The sequence below is a fragment of the Nerophis lumbriciformis genome, linkage group LG32, assembly GCF_033978685.3.
Source record: "Nerophis lumbriciformis linkage group LG32, RoL_Nlum_v2.1, whole genome shotgun sequence".
NCBI lineage: Eukaryota > Metazoa > Chordata > Actinopteri > Syngnathiformes > Syngnathidae > Nerophis > Nerophis lumbriciformis.
The window spans coordinates 23,484,948-23,504,885 of record NC_084579.2 but is presented as its reverse complement, the minus strand read 5'-3'; the positions used below and the strand labels follow the sequence as shown (position 1 = coordinate 23,504,885).

General features: G+C 38.3%; 1 protein-coding gene across 2 annotated transcripts in view; it reads left to right on the top strand.

Annotated features, from left to right (window-relative positions):
* LOC133574661 (sorting nexin-18-like) overlaps nucleotides 1-19,938 on the top strand; it is a 45,706-nt gene that overhangs the window by 15,042 nt on the left and 10,726 nt on the right. The window lies entirely within an intron of this gene.

Sequence of the window (19,938 nt, the reverse complement as noted above, 5' to 3'; positions counted from 1 at the left end):
GACCTTGTGGATTGTTTTCAGTCTTTCAATTAATTTCTATCAAAAAAAGTCCACTGTCAACTGTCTTTTCGGAACCTCCTGAAAGTAACTTTAAAGAGGACATATTTTGCAAAACCAAATATTCTTACCTAATGGTACCTGTTTTAGTGTATTTGGGATCTGCATGAGTCCTGAATATTTACAATCAAACCATGGAGGCATGAGATATTTATTAAACAATCTTGCCTTCCTTCATACTTCCTCCAAAAGAGTCATTTGGAATCTGCCCAATTTGCGATGTTTTTCCCAAGTGTGACGTCAGCAGTTCATATATGGTAGACATTTACCCGATAGCTTTGCGAGAGTCTGCCATTGTAGTCTGATGTAGGGCTGGGCGAAATAGACAAAATCTGATATCCTGGTATTTTTAGGCCGAATTGCGATATTCGATATATTTCTGTATTTTAAACAAAATGTGCAGTATTTAATTTAAACTCAATACCACAATACTGTTACTACCAGTGTTCTGAAAATTATTTTTATAAAGTAATTCATTGTAGTAACTTGTTAGTTAACCAAAAAAGCAACTTAATTACTAAAGGAATTATTATTTAATAAATGTAATTACTAGGAAAAGTAATTAATATGTTACTTAAGAACAACTTTAATTATATGTCATATGTCATGCAGTTAAGAGAAGTTTATGACAGTAGTGTGTGCAACAATGTCTGTTGCAATGCGACGTGTGACGTCAGCGAGGGTTTTAGCCTGAACTGTGTTTGTTAGCTTTAGCAGTTAGCAGCTGCAGTTTGTCTGCTCTGACGGCTGTTCAGTTGAATCTTTTCACTGGCTTGTGTTACCTCTAGAGGAGTGGCAGCATGGGCTGGCATGGGCGCCCCTTCCAGCCGCCGGTGCGGGCACGTCGGCAGTGCGCAAAGGCGTATGTGGCTGGGAGGTCAGTGTTGGGAATGCGTCGTAGCAACTCCAGACCCGCGCCGGACCCTTCCTCAGTTACGGTGCCTGCTGGGCGCCCCGCACCGGATGCAACCAGCCATCCATCCATCCATTTTCTACCGCTTATTCCCTTCGGGGTCGCGGGGGCGCTGGAGCCTATCTCAGCTACAATCGGGCGGAAGGCGGGGTACACCCTGGACAAGTCATAACAAAGGCAATTCAAAAGATACCGGTTTGGCGGTATTGTCTCAAATATATATTTCTTTACAAAATATACTGGTATTAATTGTAATACCGGTACACCGCCCAACCCTAGTCTGACGCTGCAGTCATTAAGTTCTTTTTTTTTCTCTATCCTCATGTTGTGGGGCAGGCTGGCTCGTACATATACATGCATACGCCGCTCTTGCTATTTGTAATACAAAGTAGCATATATTTCTTACTTATATTAAGAAAAAGTTAAAGTTAAAGTACCAATGATTGTCACACACACACTAGGTGTGGCGAAATTATTCTCTGCATTTGACCCATCACCCTTGATCACCCCCTGGGAGGTGAGGGGAGCAGTGAGCAGCAGTGGTGGCCGCACCCGGGAATAATTTTTGGTGATTTAGCCCCCAATTCCAACCCTTGATGTTGAGTGTCAATCAGGGAGGTAATGGGTCCCATTTGTTTTATAGTCTTAGTCTTTGGTATGACTCGGCCGGGGTTTGAACTCACGACCTACCGATCTTAGGGCGGACACTCTAACCACCACTGAGCAGGTAAGCGCTAAAAAGTACAACAAAGATGACGGGGAGAAGACGCAGTCAAAATGGAGGCACGTAAATAAGACCGCCCACAAAACGGCGGATCCTGAAGACACGGTCAGAAAGCGGCTTGAAGACGGTCTGTAAAACATAATCTCTGCAAAATTTTGACCAAAGATCCATCATTACGTGTTATGTAGACCAGAAGGAAGTGTTTAAAATGTAAGAAAAAAATCACAGTGTAACCTAATTTAAGCAAAACAAGAAATTGAGGGGTCTAACAGTAATGATCATTTTAATTATAAAAACCTAGCATTATTTATTTGAAATGTAAGCACTTGGCTTTGTTTTAGGGATTTAATGATATGAAAATTTCACATCACGGTTATTGGGACCAAAATTATCTTGGCTATCATTATTATTATCACGGTATTGTTGAATGTGTTCAAAAGATACTTACACGCCAAAATTTAAAAAAAAAAAGTTTTATTAAAAACATTTGATAAAATAAATAGACACAAAGTACTTTTGTGGCAGAAAAACATTAAAGTGGTCACATTATTTTTTTTTACATTTAAAACACATCCTTGTGCAGGGTCTCTGCAGGTTTTCACAAGTCAAATTTAAGACTTGTTAAGACTTTTTTAAAGAAAAAAACATTTCCTATTCATACGTAGAAAAAAGTACAAAGTATAAAGGAAAATTTGAGGGCCAGAATTAATTGTAAGTATAGGAATTTATTTACTGCTCTTTCACATTTGAAAACAAAATGGTTAAACCAACTAAATACATCAGAAGCCTCTCTATTGTAAAATAATTGAAAAAAAAGAGCAAAAATGATAACAGCCATTTTTCAGATTTGCCATAGAAGTGTTTTCTTGCAAAACAACCAGAACGTCACCTCTATAATGCCAGTTGCTGTATAAAAACGTGGAGAAAAGATTCGGCATGAGAAGCTGACCTGAAATTATTGGAATAAATAATAGAAATATTATAAGACAATTGTTTTTTTTAATAGTTTTACTGCTGTGAATACACTACTACCACAGATAAATTAGCGTCTGCCATTGCTAGGAATTCTGGGCCCCTGAAAAGATACTGTTGTGGGCCCAACAACTCCATTTGTTGTCACCTTCAATTTTGTTGTTTTTCAGTGATGGTGCGTGGTGAAACACATCCAATTTGTTTCCTTTTTTGCGATTAACGCCTTAAGAAGTCAGAGTATTATTATGTAGATGATGGGTTATTAGTTGTCTTATTCTCATTTCATTAATTTAAAACATGTTCTTACACCTCTGATTGCAAATACATTTTCAATTAACCACTTAACAAACAGGTAGTGGGTATTTTATTGTATTTAACAATCAGGCACTAATATGCAAAAAAAACAACTAAGTGTCCTGGTTCAAAATAGTCCACAGGTAAATATGTAGCTTTTAACATTAGTGCACAAGTATATAGCACATGGACTGCTGTTTTATTTGTTATAAAACAAATATCAGAAACAATGATAAGCTTCATCTAATCTCAATTCAAGTTTAAATTGGCTTGTTTCTTCACTGTAAGTCTCATCCAAAAGCAAATTTGCCGATGAGGTCTTTCAAGTCCAACTGTCAGCTTAGCTGACTTTCAATTGTAAGTCTTGGAAGGCTATTTAGCCTCTCTTGGCTTGAATTGGATGTGAAATAGTTCTTAACTCGTTTCAGTTTGCTAAACACCCTTTCTTCACCTGCAACAGTCACAGGTAATGTTATGATAAAATAGTTAGTGTAAAACTGTCCCAAATTCTAAATAGTATTTTTTACTTTGTTGTTGTCAGCATGCTTTCTTTTATTTTATATTGCTATGAAAACAAACAACAGATCTTTGAATAGTTTACTTTTTTGTATTTAGGCTCTTCGAATGTCCCACTAATAGCACATTTTACTGGACTACATAGAACATATCATGATAACGTAACTGACCTTTGTCAGATGCTCATTATTAGTAGTTAGTAACCGCATTTCATTATTAATATCCATAAATTACCATTTTTAATAAATGACAGAACATCGATTGGGGAGTCATATTGTTGGAGGTGTCCGACTTTTTTGTGGCCATAAACGCATCACTGAAATTGGCTAAGTGCAAGCGGCATATGACAGATGACAAAGAGTTGGTTTTGGCTTGATTTGTACGGCAGAAAATGACCAGTTTTGCTAGATATACGTTTTTTACTTATGTTTTTGTGTGGTTACAGCCGAATATAAACAATTTTGCTCAGTAAAGTGATCATTGGAATTCCTGTCCTACTTAAAGCGTCTCGACAGACGTTACAATAATTGAACAGTGTTGACGAACATTGTTTTATCTGTTGTGGCTGCTTGTCGTCAAAGACTGTCACTCACATAGTCGCATTGCAAAGTCCTACAGAAAAAAATTATATTAGTTTATTTTGTCCAAAGTTCAGATTGGATTGGATTTTGTGCTGTGCGCAGAGGACGTGTAAGTTGCTCACCTTTAGTAAGAACGTTTTTAATGTCTGACCTGGGCCCCTGCTGTGTTGCTCCTACTCCTGGTCTCCTTCCCAACTCGTTTCTGATGTTCGGACTTGTGCTTTTTGGGGGGCATCCTAATCCTAACCGTGCTGGAGTTCGCTCGTGCTCGCTTAATTGCGAAGAGGAAGCACCATGGCAGGAAGAACGAACGTGGTGTAGACCAAACCATATTTTAGGAAGGGGCCAAGGGGGTTATTGAATTTATTGAATTAAAATATTGTATGACTTGTGGCTTTGTTTTTTTTTAATTCAAATTCATATATATTAGTTTAGTGTATGCATTATCATTTTGTCGTGGATTCTACTGGGGGCAGTGTGTGGACCCTCGTGGGCTGTGGGCCCTTAGAATTGTCATCACCTTTCCCCCCTATACGACAGCCCTGACTGTAGTAGTAGGATTTCCCGCCGTCTTACCCACGTAACACTCCTTTGGGGGGTTAAGTTGATCCTTGTATAGTTGTGCAAGTGTTTGTGGCTTCTTTTGACAAGGACTTATCCCAGATTTTTGACTTTAACATTATCATTCCATTCACTTCCACCGCAATGTTTACAAATGCTTCCCTCCTCGATGGCGCCACATCTGGGTCCTTAACATTTTATACGTTTCCATCCACCGGCTTCAAACATGCATTAAATTGATCATTCTGGAGCCATAAATCGTTGAACTTGCACTTACCCATCTCATGCAAGTAATTCCTTTGCTGTGGACTTTTGTTAAGTTTTCTCCGCTGCTTTGCTAAGCTGTAACAACACAACTCTGCGTGCACAGCACACTAGCTGGTGGTGCTTGATACATTTGGACTGGGCAGCACAGGTTTAGTTCCGTTTTGTAGTTACGTTATAGCGTTTTTTACAAATCAAAACATTTAAAAGCATGACTGAAGTTTATGCATGTTTTAAATCAACGTAACATTAACAGAATTTCAAGACCTTTCAAAATTGTTTTAAGACCTTTTATGAGATTTTAGGAGAATGTTAGCCGTTTTAAGGCCTTATATTCAACTTGTTGGATTTAAGACTTTAAAAACCCTGTTCTGGTCTACATAAAATGTAGGGGTAGTTCTTTGGTCCAAATTTTGCATATAATTGTTTTACAGACCATTTTCAAGCTGTTTTCTGACTGTTTCCTCAGAATGCGCCATTTTGTTAGCAGTCTTACCTGCTGAAGCCCTCCTCCAGGCCAAGCCCCCTTCAACTGTCTGCCCTACATCAGCCATGTTGCAGTTTTTAGCGCTTACATAGCAAGTCTACTGACAGTTATAATTTAGAAATATAGGCTACATTTTTTTTAGAAATGGCAACATTGGAGGGGGAAGAGCCATATTTTTATTTGAGTGTTTTTCTTCCATCCATCCATTTTCTACCGCTTAAGCCCCTCTTCTTACTTTTTAATTTGTATAGATTTTAGTGGTTTTATAATGATAAACAAGTGTTGCACTTCTGGTCTAGGTGATGTCACACGGGTTATATTGCTCCAGGTTAGATTGATCACTGTCTGCTTAGAGAGCACAGTTTGTAGGTTCAATATGCACAGTTTAATATTTTAGTTGCTCAGACAACAATGTGTTTATAAAAGTTCATATTGGAGTAAATCATTTCTTAATGTGGAAAGATGTCTCCTGTATTTATTTTACCATTTCAGCTAGCTAGCAAGTTAGCACTAGTTTGCTTCTTTATGAATTTAGCAGTGTCACCGTGACTCACCGGTCATAAGTTTACCAATGCAAAGTTATCAATCACTGTTTAACGAAAAACATTTAATGTCAAAATGGAAATACTAATCGTTGGGAGTTTTATTGTGATTTGTCAATACCGTTAAAAGTTACATACCCAGTGTGTGTGTGCATAAAAATATACAAAATCGCAATCTAACTTATTGTGCAGTATTAGTCTCAGTATTACTGCTTTTTTGCCGAAAGGAATAATGCAAATTATTTGTAAATGTCCTTGCTGCCTTCTTGTGGTCACCCGGAGTTTGAACTTTTTGTGAACCCAAAAACGCAAACATGCTTTCCAGATGCAGAACTGAAAAAAATAACTGCTCTTTATCACATAGAAGTTTAATGATTATCTTGAAGTAAGATGGTTTGTGACTCTGTAGTCTTGTCTACAATATTTTAAACCAACAAATGAGTAGTAATATAAAACAAGATTGGCACGTTTTGACGCTTAAGTCGATCTAGAGAGATCTAAAAGGGTTAGTTTAAAATATTGTTACAGACTCAGAATCTTTTTTCAACCTACCAGTCTGTAGTAATTAACTTTGACCTAAGAGGTTTGGATGGTATTGTAAAACACCATTTGACTTGTAGCCTTCTTTATTCGTCTATGTAACAATTTACAAGCAGACAACACACACAAACCCTGCTACCCCAACCAACATCTGTTTTCACTTATGGAATTGCAAAGTCAGTTTGAGAAGAAGACTGATACCCAAAATGTATTATATACACTACTGGGAGAATCTGAAGTGAGTCACTCGAAAAAACACATTACAAACACAACAAACAGAAGAGCTAGCTTGCTGGTTTCCTGCAGTATGGGAGGAGGGAGCCTCTCCTGGCGCGCAAAGTCCTTACGTTTGCCAAACCTCGGGGCACTGTTTCTATAGTCCACCGAGCTTTGCTCACTAGATACAATTGCAGCCTGAATACTCCATAGTCTATGTGATGAAAAACTCTTCACCTACTTTCTCAGTAGAGTTTTCTTTTACATTATTCCAGAAAATATTAGACATGGGAAGTAACAATTTGTATTACACAGTACCACAGATGTTGACCTCATTTAAGTACAGGAATGTAGTCTGTTATTCCTTCAGTCTTTGGATAGTTTGTGCTGCTCAACCTAAGACTACCGCTTTGTCAATCAATCGATCAATCAATCAATCAAATTTTATCTATTGCATATAGCCCTTAATCATGAGGGCTTCAAATGTATTAATAAACTCACAATTACATCCCCTCATCTAAACCCACATTCGGGCAAGGAAAAACTAAAAAGAAAACCCAGATGGTGAAAAAGAAGATGTAGATCCTTTGGCCACATCTGACCCAGGGAGGTATTTCATCCAACTTCAACAACACTGTTTAGACTTATTAAAATGAACAACCACGTCAAAACAACATTCCATCTACAAAACCAAAAAACCAGTGAAATTGGCACATTGTGTTAATCATGGGTGTCAAACTCTGGCCCGGGGGCCAAATATGGCCCGCCGTGTAATTTCATTTGGCCCTTGAGGCAATATCAAATTAACATTAGAGCTGGTCCGCCGGTATTATACAGCTGCGGTGCCGCTGTAACATCGCATTCACCGCTAATACTCATACTTGCCAACCCTCCCGATTTTCAGTGCCCATCTTGAAAGTCTCCCGGGGCAACCATTCTCCCGAATTGCTCCCGATTTCCACCCGGACAACAATATTGGGGGCGTGCCTTAAAGGCACTGCCTTTAGCGTCCTCTACAACCGTCACGTCTGCTTTTCCTACATACAAACAGCGTCCCGGCCCCTGTCACATGATATATGCGGCTTCTACACACACATAAGTGAATGCAAGGCATACTTGATCAACAGCCATACAGGTCACACTGAGGGTGGCCGCATAAACAACTTTAACACTGTTACAAATATGCGCCACACTGTGAAACCACACCAAACAAGAATGACAAACACATTTCGGGAGAACATCCGCACCGTAACACAACATAAACACAACAGAACAAATACCCAGAACCCCTTGCAGCACTAACTATTCCGGGACGCTACAATGTACACCCCCCGCTACCACCAAACCCCGCCCCCCAACCCCGCCCACCTGAACCCTGACATTAATGAACTAGCATCCCAGAAAAGATGCCAGGTGTCTGGCTTGGGCACATCAGATTAGATCAGTGTGTCGCAAACTGAGCAGTAAAAAGGCCTGAATGGTTGATTTATTCATTGTTATTTTATTTTCAAATTTATTAGCCTGTGGAAAAAGTTAATGTTGATATTTACCTCAGAAGGCTGCCCATAGAAAAGAGGCATTCAATTATTTATTTAAATTTTATTTAATATACCATTGATGTTTTTTCGTTTGTTTTTCGAAAGTTGATTTTGCAGTATTAAGTTATATAAGTGTTGCTTGTTCCATATTCAGTGTTAAATCAAATCAATGTAGCAAACTGAGCAATAATTAATGTTTTATTCATGCACTTTCTCTTGCTACTTCAAGGCTTGAATGTTTGATTCATTCATTCATTATTTTATTTTCAAATTTATTATTAGCCTGTGGAAAAAGTTAATTTTGATATTTACCTCAGAAGGCTGCAAATAGAAAAGAGGCATTCAATTTTTATTTGATATGCCATTGATATTTTTGAATTATTATTATTATTATTTGAAACTCGATTTTGCATGTCACTATAAAGTTATATAAGCCTTGCTTGTTCAATATTCAATGCAAAACTTGTTTGGGTCGCTATTAAAAGGTTAATTTGTTCAACCTTGGCCCGCGGCTTTGTTTAGTTTTAAATTTTGGCCCACTCTGTATTTGAGTTTGACACCCCTGCTGTACATCAAGCAAGAATGAGAAAGAATTCCACCTGAAAAGCTTCAAAAATTGGTCTCGTCAGTTCCCAAACGTTTACTGAGTGTTGTTAAAAGTAAAGATGCAACACAGTGGTAAAAATGTCCCTGTGCCAACTTTTTTGCAATGTGTTGCTGCCATTAAATTCTAAGTTAGTGAGTATTTGCAAAATAAATTCAGTTTCTCATTTCAATCATTAAATATCTTGACTGTGCAATGTATTCAATTAAGTTGAAATAAGTAAGTTTGGAAATCATTGTATTCTGTTTTTATTTATGATTTACACAACGTGCCAACTTCACTGGTTTTGGATTTTGTACATGCATGCAGACCTAATTAACAGCAGCAACAGATTAATTATTTGCATCTAGCTTAGTGGCTAACATATTACTAAACTTAAGACAAGTAATAGGGAAGTACCACTGTTTGTATATTTGAGAGGTCTGAGGTCAATTTGAATGGTCAGAAGTTGTGGGTAGCGGTAATCCCCGCTAAGGGAGAAGAAGCTCATTAGCTGTTTTGTGTGGATCAAACTTTTCATCTCCAAATTCAGGAATTGCATTCTGGGAAGTTACATTTGAAAGTTGATGATGTAGTAATAACACGCAAAGGCTGTCAACAATCCTTCGAATGCTGCACACAATTGTGTGGCTTCTTTTCTTGTTTTTATTGTCATTCATATTTTTTTAATTCAGTCCATTTTAGCTGCACAAAGCGGTTTTCATTTTTAAAACGCAAAAATCGAGTTTTGAGTAACTTGACATTTGGCAATTTTCCCCAAGGACCTTGAAATTCTGTTAAAAGCTGTGACGTTTGTAAAGCTAATAGGTAACCACCTAGCATTACAAATTGAGTACCAGCCAGGAACTCTCTCGTAAACTAGACCTTTAAGCACATCTCTATAGTTCACATGGGGTAGATCCTCAGCACCGTGACTCTGCGAATGATTATTAAATCCACTCGAGTCCACTATTTCAAACAATTACTTGGCCAGCATAAGAACCTGATACAATGTTTCACAGAAATCAGTTTCGCAGTTTTTCAGTTATGCTGCTAAATATCCAGCATATTGTCTCTCTTCCCCGACACCTTTTGCTAAACCCTCCATAGCAGATATGAAAACTGATTATCTCAGGCCCAAACATGTTTTTGATTGAGCTACAAAGAGAAACTTCTACAAATATTATCAAGTTTTGCTTGATGATATTTGGTGTTACAGTAGCACTGATGAGCTCATCAGCAAAATGCAGCATCTGCAACTACAACTGATAATGGGTGGTGTAGTCATGACAAAAAGTAACATGAATTGTTTGTATTTGGCAGTTTTTTTCCATGCAGCGCAATATTGCAAAAAGGGCCAGTGTAAAACCCTGCTGACATAAATGTAGCTGTACAGTATCATCCCTCACGTCCAAAGACTAACATCTGATTTGAATGAGCCCAGATTCCAGGCCCTTTAGTCCTATGTTTCCCTGGGACAGCAGGAATGCAAAATAGAACAGTATCTGGATTAGTTTTCCCCTCCTCCTTTTTCCCCCTATACCTCTTTCTCTCCTTCCTGCTGGTACTCGAGTTTGTAGAGAAGAGATAGCGACGTTTCCCACCAGCCAATAGTACAAAGAACGCAGTTCAGATTACGGGCCGCTAATCGCCTTGGCAGCCAGAGATGCAAAGTCCAAGTTTATTTCATTATTTTGTGTAGACATGGTTTGTGTGTGTGCGTGCGTGCGTGTGTGTGTTTGTGTGCGTGTGTATTAGCATGAGAAAAATATACCTCACTTGTTTCTCTCAGAACTTCAATGTAGTTCCTGTTAATTTTCCATTCTTCATCTTCGCTCCAAATGTTCTACTTCCCTCAAAATTTAAGTCACCAGACATTGACATTACTCAGCAGTGGGTAAGGAAGGAAGTCTGGTCCTCATTTCTTTGAAGAGACAGAGAAGTTTCATGGGCACATCTGTTTAGCTAGCTTAACAAGCATTTGGCGAGGTATTCCTTTCTGTAACAGAGCTTCTTAATGCCCTTGTGATAAGTAGATATATTTGTACTTGGAATGCATTTCCATTCTTTGTCAAAGCTTCTGTTTATGTAACTTTTGGCAGGGTTTTTTTCTAATTACAGATCTGTTTAATCTGTTGCTAAATTAGCATGAGGGCTGGAAATATCCATGTTATGCTCCCAAATAGTTTTGTTGTTTCATAGTCAGTTCCTGTTTAGTAGGCAGAAAGTAGGTAATTATTTGTCGAAGGGAGCTTCTTTGTGGGTAGCTTTGTTTAACACAGACTCTCAGCAGTCTTAAAACATATTTCTAAGATGTGACAGAGATAGAAGAGTAGAAATATTTTTTAAAAAAATATTTGTTTTGCATTCAAACCCGTTAAGTTTTCTTTTACAGAACAGTCATTTATGATGATATTAGTTTATGCAGGGCTCAAATTTAACCGCAGCAACTGCCGCGACATTGTCATTGCCTTGACAATGACAATGGCAAATTACATTATCATGTCATTTGCCGTCATGCCCTAAAAATTGACCAACATCTGTGACAAGAACATGCCATGACCGCCCTTGACTTTTTACTTGTTAATGGACGAGGGATGTAACAGTAAAGTTAAACAGTAAGTAAACATTTTTTATTACCGAAAAACCGTCATTTATTAATGCATTTTAGGCAACATGAAGTCAGGCGCATGCGCACTAGGGTCATTTGGCTTAATAATCATGGCGGACAAGCTACATGGACTTTGCTCCGGAAATTTTCCCTCGGAGTAGACGGAGCGAAGCGCTTGGTTTAACGTAATTTTCATTCGCTTACCGGCGTGCGTTTAAGAGCGCACTGGTGTGTTTAGATGGAGACAGGTTTGGACAATATTGGAGACAGACGCACTTGTCCCCACACTAAAAGTATACAGCGAAGGAGAAAAACTATTTGATGTTATTTTATTTTTTCAATGCAGCGTCCATCAGCTGCTGTGACAAAGTTAATGAGGTGACGAAACATGCAGCAGGTGATGTGTCGTGAACGTTGTCACAACCTGTTTATAAAGTCTTTAGTTTGTTGACTGGGATGATCACTCGTCCTTTATTTAACTGCAAACTGTATCAGTGTTCAAATTACATCAATACTAGCTAAAATGTTTTGTCATTTCATCGAATTGAACGAAGGCTTGTGTATTTGATGTGTGAGGTATCACTCTTTATTTTTGTTGGCTAAACTGTTGTACTGATAGGAGGCGTTGGAGAAGAACAAAGCTTGTTTATTTGACTTTATCTTCATTAGCCAAACTGCTTTGTTTTTTATTTTGATATAAAAAAGTAAACACCAGGTTTTTTTTTTTTACATTTCTTGTGTTTCTTTTTCATGTCACAAAGGTATTACTTCAAAAACATTCATGTGAAACAGCGTGTTGTTAATGTTTTATTGTGTGGAGTTAATTCCTATACGACATATTTCTGCTCAGACTCTTAATGGATCTGTCCCGATACAGCATCTACATGTACATATAAATGTACACATAACAAATAAATAATTAAAAAAATCTCCCTCTATCAAAATGTAAAAATAGCGATAAAGGCTTTATGTAATGACAAACAGCTGACAAGTTGATATTATTAAAGAATGAAAGAAAAACTAATATTTGTGTTTAGATATATGGATAATGTTTATCTATAGCCTTTTTATTAGACTTTACAAATGACAAGATGGTATTACGTTCACACCCCACCACTGCTTTACCTAACAATCAGTAATCATGATTTCAATATTGATAACAATAAACTTAATTATTATTTTGGCCATAATTGTCAGCCCTAGATCTCATACATGAACACTATTTGTATCTATAAAACTATAAAACTAACTATCCATAAGTGAAAACAGATGTTGGTTGGACAAAAAGTGCAGTTACGTCTTATGGCCATCAGGTGCCATCTTTCAACATTCTTTTATATATATATATATATATATATATATATATATATATATATATATATATATATATATATATATATATATATATATATATATATATATTAATATATATATATAGTGTAATGTAGTTTTAAAATGTTGTATGTATGTATCAGTGACGTGCAGTCAGGGGAGGCAGGTGTGGCGGGGCCTCACGTGCCATCATGGAAAGAAAAAAATGTAAAAAGCAAAAAAAAAAATTAAATTGTTATATGTATCCAGTGATTATACTATAAAGTTATTTTCCATTTAACTCCACCAGTTTTAGATTATTTTTATTCAAATTCGCTGAATTTTCACATTTGCCGTTCAAATACTGAGAAGAGACTTGCGGTGATCAGCAGCCAGTTGAGCCTCACCATGGATTGCGCAATGACTCGGCTAACTGCTGGCCTGCTGTGCAGTGAGACCGTATTGCTATATGAATTATATTATACATTTCCATAGTTTAGTTAGCTGAGGTATATAATGTACAGTATATTTTGTCAACAACTGTTTGTGTGTAACGTATTTCTTGTGCTGAGCAATCATAAAATGGCTGCGAAGACGCACTGGCTGAGGCTCGCAGTAATCCCGCCTCATGGTGGTAGAGAGCGCTAGTGATCCCAGGCAACGTTCCCTCTAAGGTGTGCGCCTGCGCAATTGCGCACCGCTCACGCGTCCTCTGCACACAGCAAATTAATGCCGAGCAGGAAATCCAAAATCCCATCTGAACTTTAAACAAAATAAACACATCACAATTTATTCTGTATGATTTTGCAATGCAACTCTGTGAGTGACAGGTGACAACAAGAGTGGCCCCAATGAATAAAACAATCTTTGTCAACACAGTTCAATTATTGTCTGTCGAGACACTTTACGGACAGGAATTCCATCAGTCACTTTATTGAGCAAAATTGTTTGTAACCACACCAAAAACATGAGTAAAAAAAACTTTTATCTATAAAAACTGGTAATTTTCTGCCATACAAACCAGGCTTAAACCAACGTTATCATCCGTCGTTTCAACAGAAGCTGCTCGCTCTCTCACCTGCATCAACACACGCACTCATGGCACTTAGCCAGTGCTGCGTTTATGGCCACACAAAAAGTCGGACAATCCCAACGCCACACAATGTGTAAATGCCAGGTTGTAACACTCTGACTCCACAATCAGATGTGTGCTTGTTTTACTGCCATTTATTAAGAATGTTAATCTAAGGATATTATTCATGAAATATTGTCACTAGATTTCATAAATGCTAATAAAAAGATGTATTTTACAGACAGAAAGTTACAGGAACTAAATGTAATCTCTGAAAGGGGTAACATTTCTTTTAAAGGCAGGACTCGCAGCCAGACGTACAATACTAGCACATAGGTAATGAAAAACATGTTTTTTTGTTATTGTCATTGTAAGAGGGCAAAATCACTTATATCAGAAAATTATTTTAATAAAACATTTAAATGGTTATGATGTCAGGTTTGGGACAGGTGTGACGCTGGTGTGGCCACAGTGTGCACGTCTGATGATGCTCACATGTGCTCCACTGAATGCTCAGGGAGTTTGTGCGTTTGCTCACACACATGAAAAATTAGAAGGAACATTGATCCCAGGGATCATTTTTGCGACTACTCGGCTGCAGAATAAATGACAACAAGCAGCAACAGTTAGCGATCGTTTATTTTTTCCTCTCGCCTGGACTTTTAACATGGAGGATTACATATCTAAAATAAAACCGTTTTCTAAACTGGACTTTCAATCGAAGCAGGAGGTAATAATTAAAGGAAGATCTCCATCGAGACAGAGAGACTTTTAAAACTGAAGAAAGATAAGGAAGACTTCTATAAACAAGTTATCGATGCTTTTGTTCAGAAGGAGCGGCGCATGGACTCATTTATAAGTAAAGGTAAGACCATAATAATGTTTTTTTTTTTTTATTAAATGTGCTTTTTTGTGTGCTACAGTTTGTATGTGTAAAGTTAAAAGTTAAGTTAAAGTACCAATGATTGTCACACACACTAGGTGTGGTGAAATGTGTCCTCTGCATTTGACCCATCCCCTTGATCACCACCTGGGAGGTGAGGGGAGCAGTGGGCAGCAGCGGCGCCACGCCCGGGAATCATTTTTGGTGATTTAACCCCCAATTCCAACCCTTGATGAGTGCCAAGCAGGGAAGAATGCTGGTATGAGCTTTTAAACATAACCCGTTAACTGCTGCCAATCAAATGGTGAGTAAGATACTCTTTAGGGTTCATATGTTTGTAAATCTGAACCCTAAAGAGTATCTTATTCAAGTCAGTGCCTCACATCACATATGATGTGAGGCACTGACTTCATCACATATGATGTGATCATCACATATGATGTGATGAAGTCAGTGCCTCACCAGCCATGAACCTCACCGCACGTCACTGGTATGTATCTATATATATATGTATATATATATATATATATATATATATATATATATATATATATATATATATATATATATACAAACCCCGTTTCCATATGAGTTGGGAAATTGTGTTAGATGTAAATATAAACGGAATACAATGATTTGCAAATCCTTTTCAAACCATATTCAATTGAATGCACTACAAAGACAAGATATTTGATGTTCAAACTCATAAACTTTATTTTTTTTTTGCAAATAATAATTAACTTAGAATTTCATGGCTGCAACACATGCCAAAGTACAGTAGTTGGGAAAGGGCATGTTCACCACTGTGTTACATCACCTTTTCTTTTAACAACACTCAATAAACGATTGGGAACTGAGGAAACTAATTGTTGAAGCTTTGAAAGTGGAATTCTTTACCATTCTTGTTTTATGTAGAGCTTCAGTCGTTCAACAGTCGGGGTCTCCGCTGTCGTATTTTACGCTTCATAATGCGCCACACATTTTCGATGGGAGACAGGTCTGGATTGCAGACGGGCCAGGAAAGTACCCGCACTCTTTTTTTTTACGAAGCCACGCTGTTGTAACATGTGCTGAATGTGGCTTGGCATTGTCTTGCTGAAATAAGCAGGGGCGTCCATGAAAAAGACGGCACTTAGATGGCAGCATATGTTGTTCCAAAACCTGTATGTACCTTTCAGCATTAATGGTGCCTTCACAGATGTGTAAGTTACCCATGCCTTGGGCACTAATGCACCCTCATACCATCACAGATGCTGGCTTTTGAACTTTGCGTCGATAACAGTCTGGATGGTTCGCTTCCCCTTTGGTTGACACGATGTTGAATATTTCTAAAAACAATTTGAAATGTGGACTGGTCAGACCACAGAACAGTTTTCCACTTTGCATGAGTCCATTTTAGATGATATCGGGCCCAGAGAAGCCAGCGGCGTTTCTGGATGTTGTTGATAAATGGCGTTCGCTTTGCATAGTAGAGATTTAACTTGAACTTACAGATGTAGAGACAAACTGTATTTAGTGACAGTGGTTTTCTGAAGTGTTCCTGAGCACATGTGGTGATATCCTTTAGAGATTGATGTCGGTTTTTGATACATTGCCGTCTGAGGGATCGAAGATCACGGTCATTCAATGTTGGTTTCCGGCCATCACGTGGAGTGATTTCTCCAGATTCTCTGAACCTTTTGATGATAATATGGACCGTAAATGTTGAAATCCCTAAATTTCTTGCAATTGCACTTTGAGAAACGTTGTTCTTAAACTGTTTGACCATTTGCTCACGCAGTTGTGGACAAAGGGTTGTACCTCGCCCCATCCTTTCTTGTGAAAGACTGAGCATTTTTTGGGAAGCTGTTTTTATACCCAATCATGGCACCCACATGTACCCAATTAGCCTGCACACCTGTAGGATGTTCCAAATAAGTGTTTGATGTGCATTCCTCAACTTTATCAGTATTTATTGCCACCTTTCCCAACTTCTTTGTCACGTGTTGCTGGCATCAAATTCTAAAGTTAATGATTATTTGCACAAAAAAAAATGTTTATCAGTTTGAACATCAAATATGTTGTCTTTGTAGCATATTCAACTGAATATGGGTTGAAAATGATTTGCAAATCATTGCATTCCGTTTATATTTACATCTAACACAATTTCCCAACTCATATGGAAACGGGGTTTGTATATATATATATATATATATATATATATATATATATATATATATATATATATATATATATGCATGCTTTAGAGCCCCTGCCTCGAAAGAAAATAATGTTTGCCTTGGTGCCCTTCTAACTTGCCTTGGTGCCCTAAAATATGAGCACTCCTTTAAAGCAACACTTGCCTTGACCTAAAATGTAAAAATTTGAGGCCTGCATATGGCACATCACATATTTCCAGTTTCGCATGACAACATGTCCGAAAAAGAGTAAGAAGTAGCAGAGCTACAGAGCCAACACCTTTGTTTGTTCCCTTCCTGTGCTCAACCTTTAACATAAAAATTAAGTACGTCAATAGTTAAATAAATAAATAATCACAAAAAATGTAATTAAATAATAGTTGTTTGTAAGTTGTGACTTATATATTTAATGAAATGAAAAATATATATTTTTATCTAAAAGGTTCAAGATTTATCAGGATTCTTCTTCCTTGTATTTTGTAAACACTATAGGCCTGATCTACTAAGATCTCAAATACCAAGTGCTCAACAGTCTGTGCAAATTATAAAAAAGCATGTACATGTACTATACATTTACTACGCAACTTTAACCATGGCGACACTCATGGTTATCGCCCAGGCCTTTTAGAGCTTCTGTAGCTTCCATCCTCCTACTTATTTCCGTAGCGTAGATTCACACCCCTAGAAAAAATGGCTAATGCTAACGAGATTGAGACGTTTATTCCAAAGAAAAAAAAGTGTTGTCAAAAGTTTGGTTTTGTGGCAACTGAAGCCTACAGTCAAGTACAGGAAATGCAACTTTTTACGAGGCCAGCAAAACTGCAACAACAAACAAACTCCAACTAAAAAGCAGCTTACTGTGGTGGAATCTTTTACACAAGCTTTGCATGATGAGAACGGAGCTCAATTTGTGTGAAACAATAACCCTTGGCTATTTGCTATGTTTTAAAGCATCCAGCCAACTACTACAGTATGTACCACTTTTTATGGGCATTTTAGAGGCAGTTGTGTAATGTGATCTACCTGCACCTGTTCATGGACGTTACGGGCACTAACTTCAAGTACGTGATTCTATCTTCTCTGACCATATGCCCGTGTTGTTTTAATTCTACTTGCCCTGTCTTGTGGAAAATCTGAGATGCGTAGTTAAAGCATCTACTGCTGCGGAGTTCTCCTCTGCCTTTTATTCCGCCCTGGACACCCTGCCCTCGCTCTCTTTAAACACAATGTGATGTCCCGCTTTCAAACTTGTTCAATCTAGTTTTTGATTCCATAGCTCCTTTTAAATCCATGCACGCTAAGGCTAAAGGTGAGCCATGGTTAATTGACGTCACAAGAGAGGCCAGGCGTCAGTGCAGACAGGAACATCGTAAATGGAAGAAGGATAAGCTTCATGTTTCCTATGCCATCATGAAAGACTCATGGAAAGACTATCAGAGCATTCTGAGGGTAGAAAAGAACAAGCACTTTTCTGACACAATTATAAATAATTTTAACAACCCATGTGTTTTATATAAACCAATTGATCCTATTTAAATGTTCCCCAATCCACATGCTAGGAAGCTTCGCCAGAGGCCTGTGGAAATGTATTGACTATTTTATTGATAAGGTTAACAAACATTTCTCTCCCATTTTTTGCTCCTCTATTGTTGTCAAATGTCCATTCTCCTTCCAACAGTTTGATCCGCTGTCCCTGTCCTCGCTCAACAAAATTGTATCACAGCTCAAACCTGCAGCATGTTCCACGGAGTTAATGCTACGTCGTCTGTTCAAAGACGTCTGGGATGTCATCGCCCCCATGTCCAATAAATAATTAACAGCAATGCTTCAGTGACTGTCCCAAATTATTTTAAGCAAGCGGTTGTGGAACCTCTGCTAAAGAAGCCACATTTAGATCCCTCTATTTTATCAAATTTTAGACCCATGTCAAAGCTTCCGTTTATTTAAAATATTTTAGAGAGAGCTGTGCTTCTACAATTAGTCTTATCTTGATTTGCACGCTATTCTTGATGTTTTTCAGTCCGGTTTTAAAGCCTTTCATAGCACCGAATCTGTGTGTGTACAGTAGAGGCCAAAAGTTTGGACACATCTTCTCATTTCAATGTGTTTTCTTTTTTTTCATGACTATTTACATTGTAGATTGTCACTGAAGGCATCAAAACGATGACACCTGTGAAGTGAAAACTATTTCAGGTGACTACCTCTTGAAGTTCATTGAGAGAATGCCAAGAGTTGGGGCCGGGAGCTGTGGCGAAGAGGCAATGTGAGTCCCCCCCTCCAGTAATCAGAGCAAAGAGTGGCTATTTTGAAGAAACTACAATATAAAGCAAGTTTTCAGTTATTTCACATATACACATGTGTTCATTCATAGTTTTGATGCCTTCAGTGACAATCTACATTGTAAATAGTCATGAAAATAAAGAAAACACATTGAATGAGAAGGTGTGTCCAAACTTTTGGCCTGTACTGTATGTCTCAACTTCTGTGCAGCACTTTGTGAAACTTCTATTGTTTTTTTAAAATTGTGCTATCAAAATAAAGTGGATTGGATTGAATATAGGTATATAAAAAAAAAAACATCATTAAAAAAACGCGGACACCAAAACACATCAATTTATTTTGTTTAAAGGAAATACAACAACCGAGACTCAGTTTTCCCTTGCCCGGACGCGGGCCCCTCTGGAGCCAGGCCCGGAGTTGGGGCACGATGGCGAGCGCCTGGTGGCCGGGCCTGTCCCCATGGCACAGCCCGAAGAGGCAACGTGGGTCCCCCCTCCAATGGGCTCACCACTCATGGGAGGGACCATAGAGGTCGGGTGCAATGTGCACTGGGCGGCAGCCGAAGGCAGGGCACTTGGCAGTCCGATCCTCGGCTACATAAGCTAGCTCTTGGGACGTAGAATGTCACCTCGCAGGGGGGGAAGGAGCCTGAGCTAATGCGCGAAGTGGAGAAGTTCCGGCTGGATATAGTCGGACTCACTTCGACGCACAGCAAGGGCTCTGGAACCAGTTCTCTCGGGAGGGGCTGGACTCTCTTCCACACTGGCGTTGCACACAGTGAGAGGCGACGGGCTGGAGTAGCAATTCTTGTGCCGG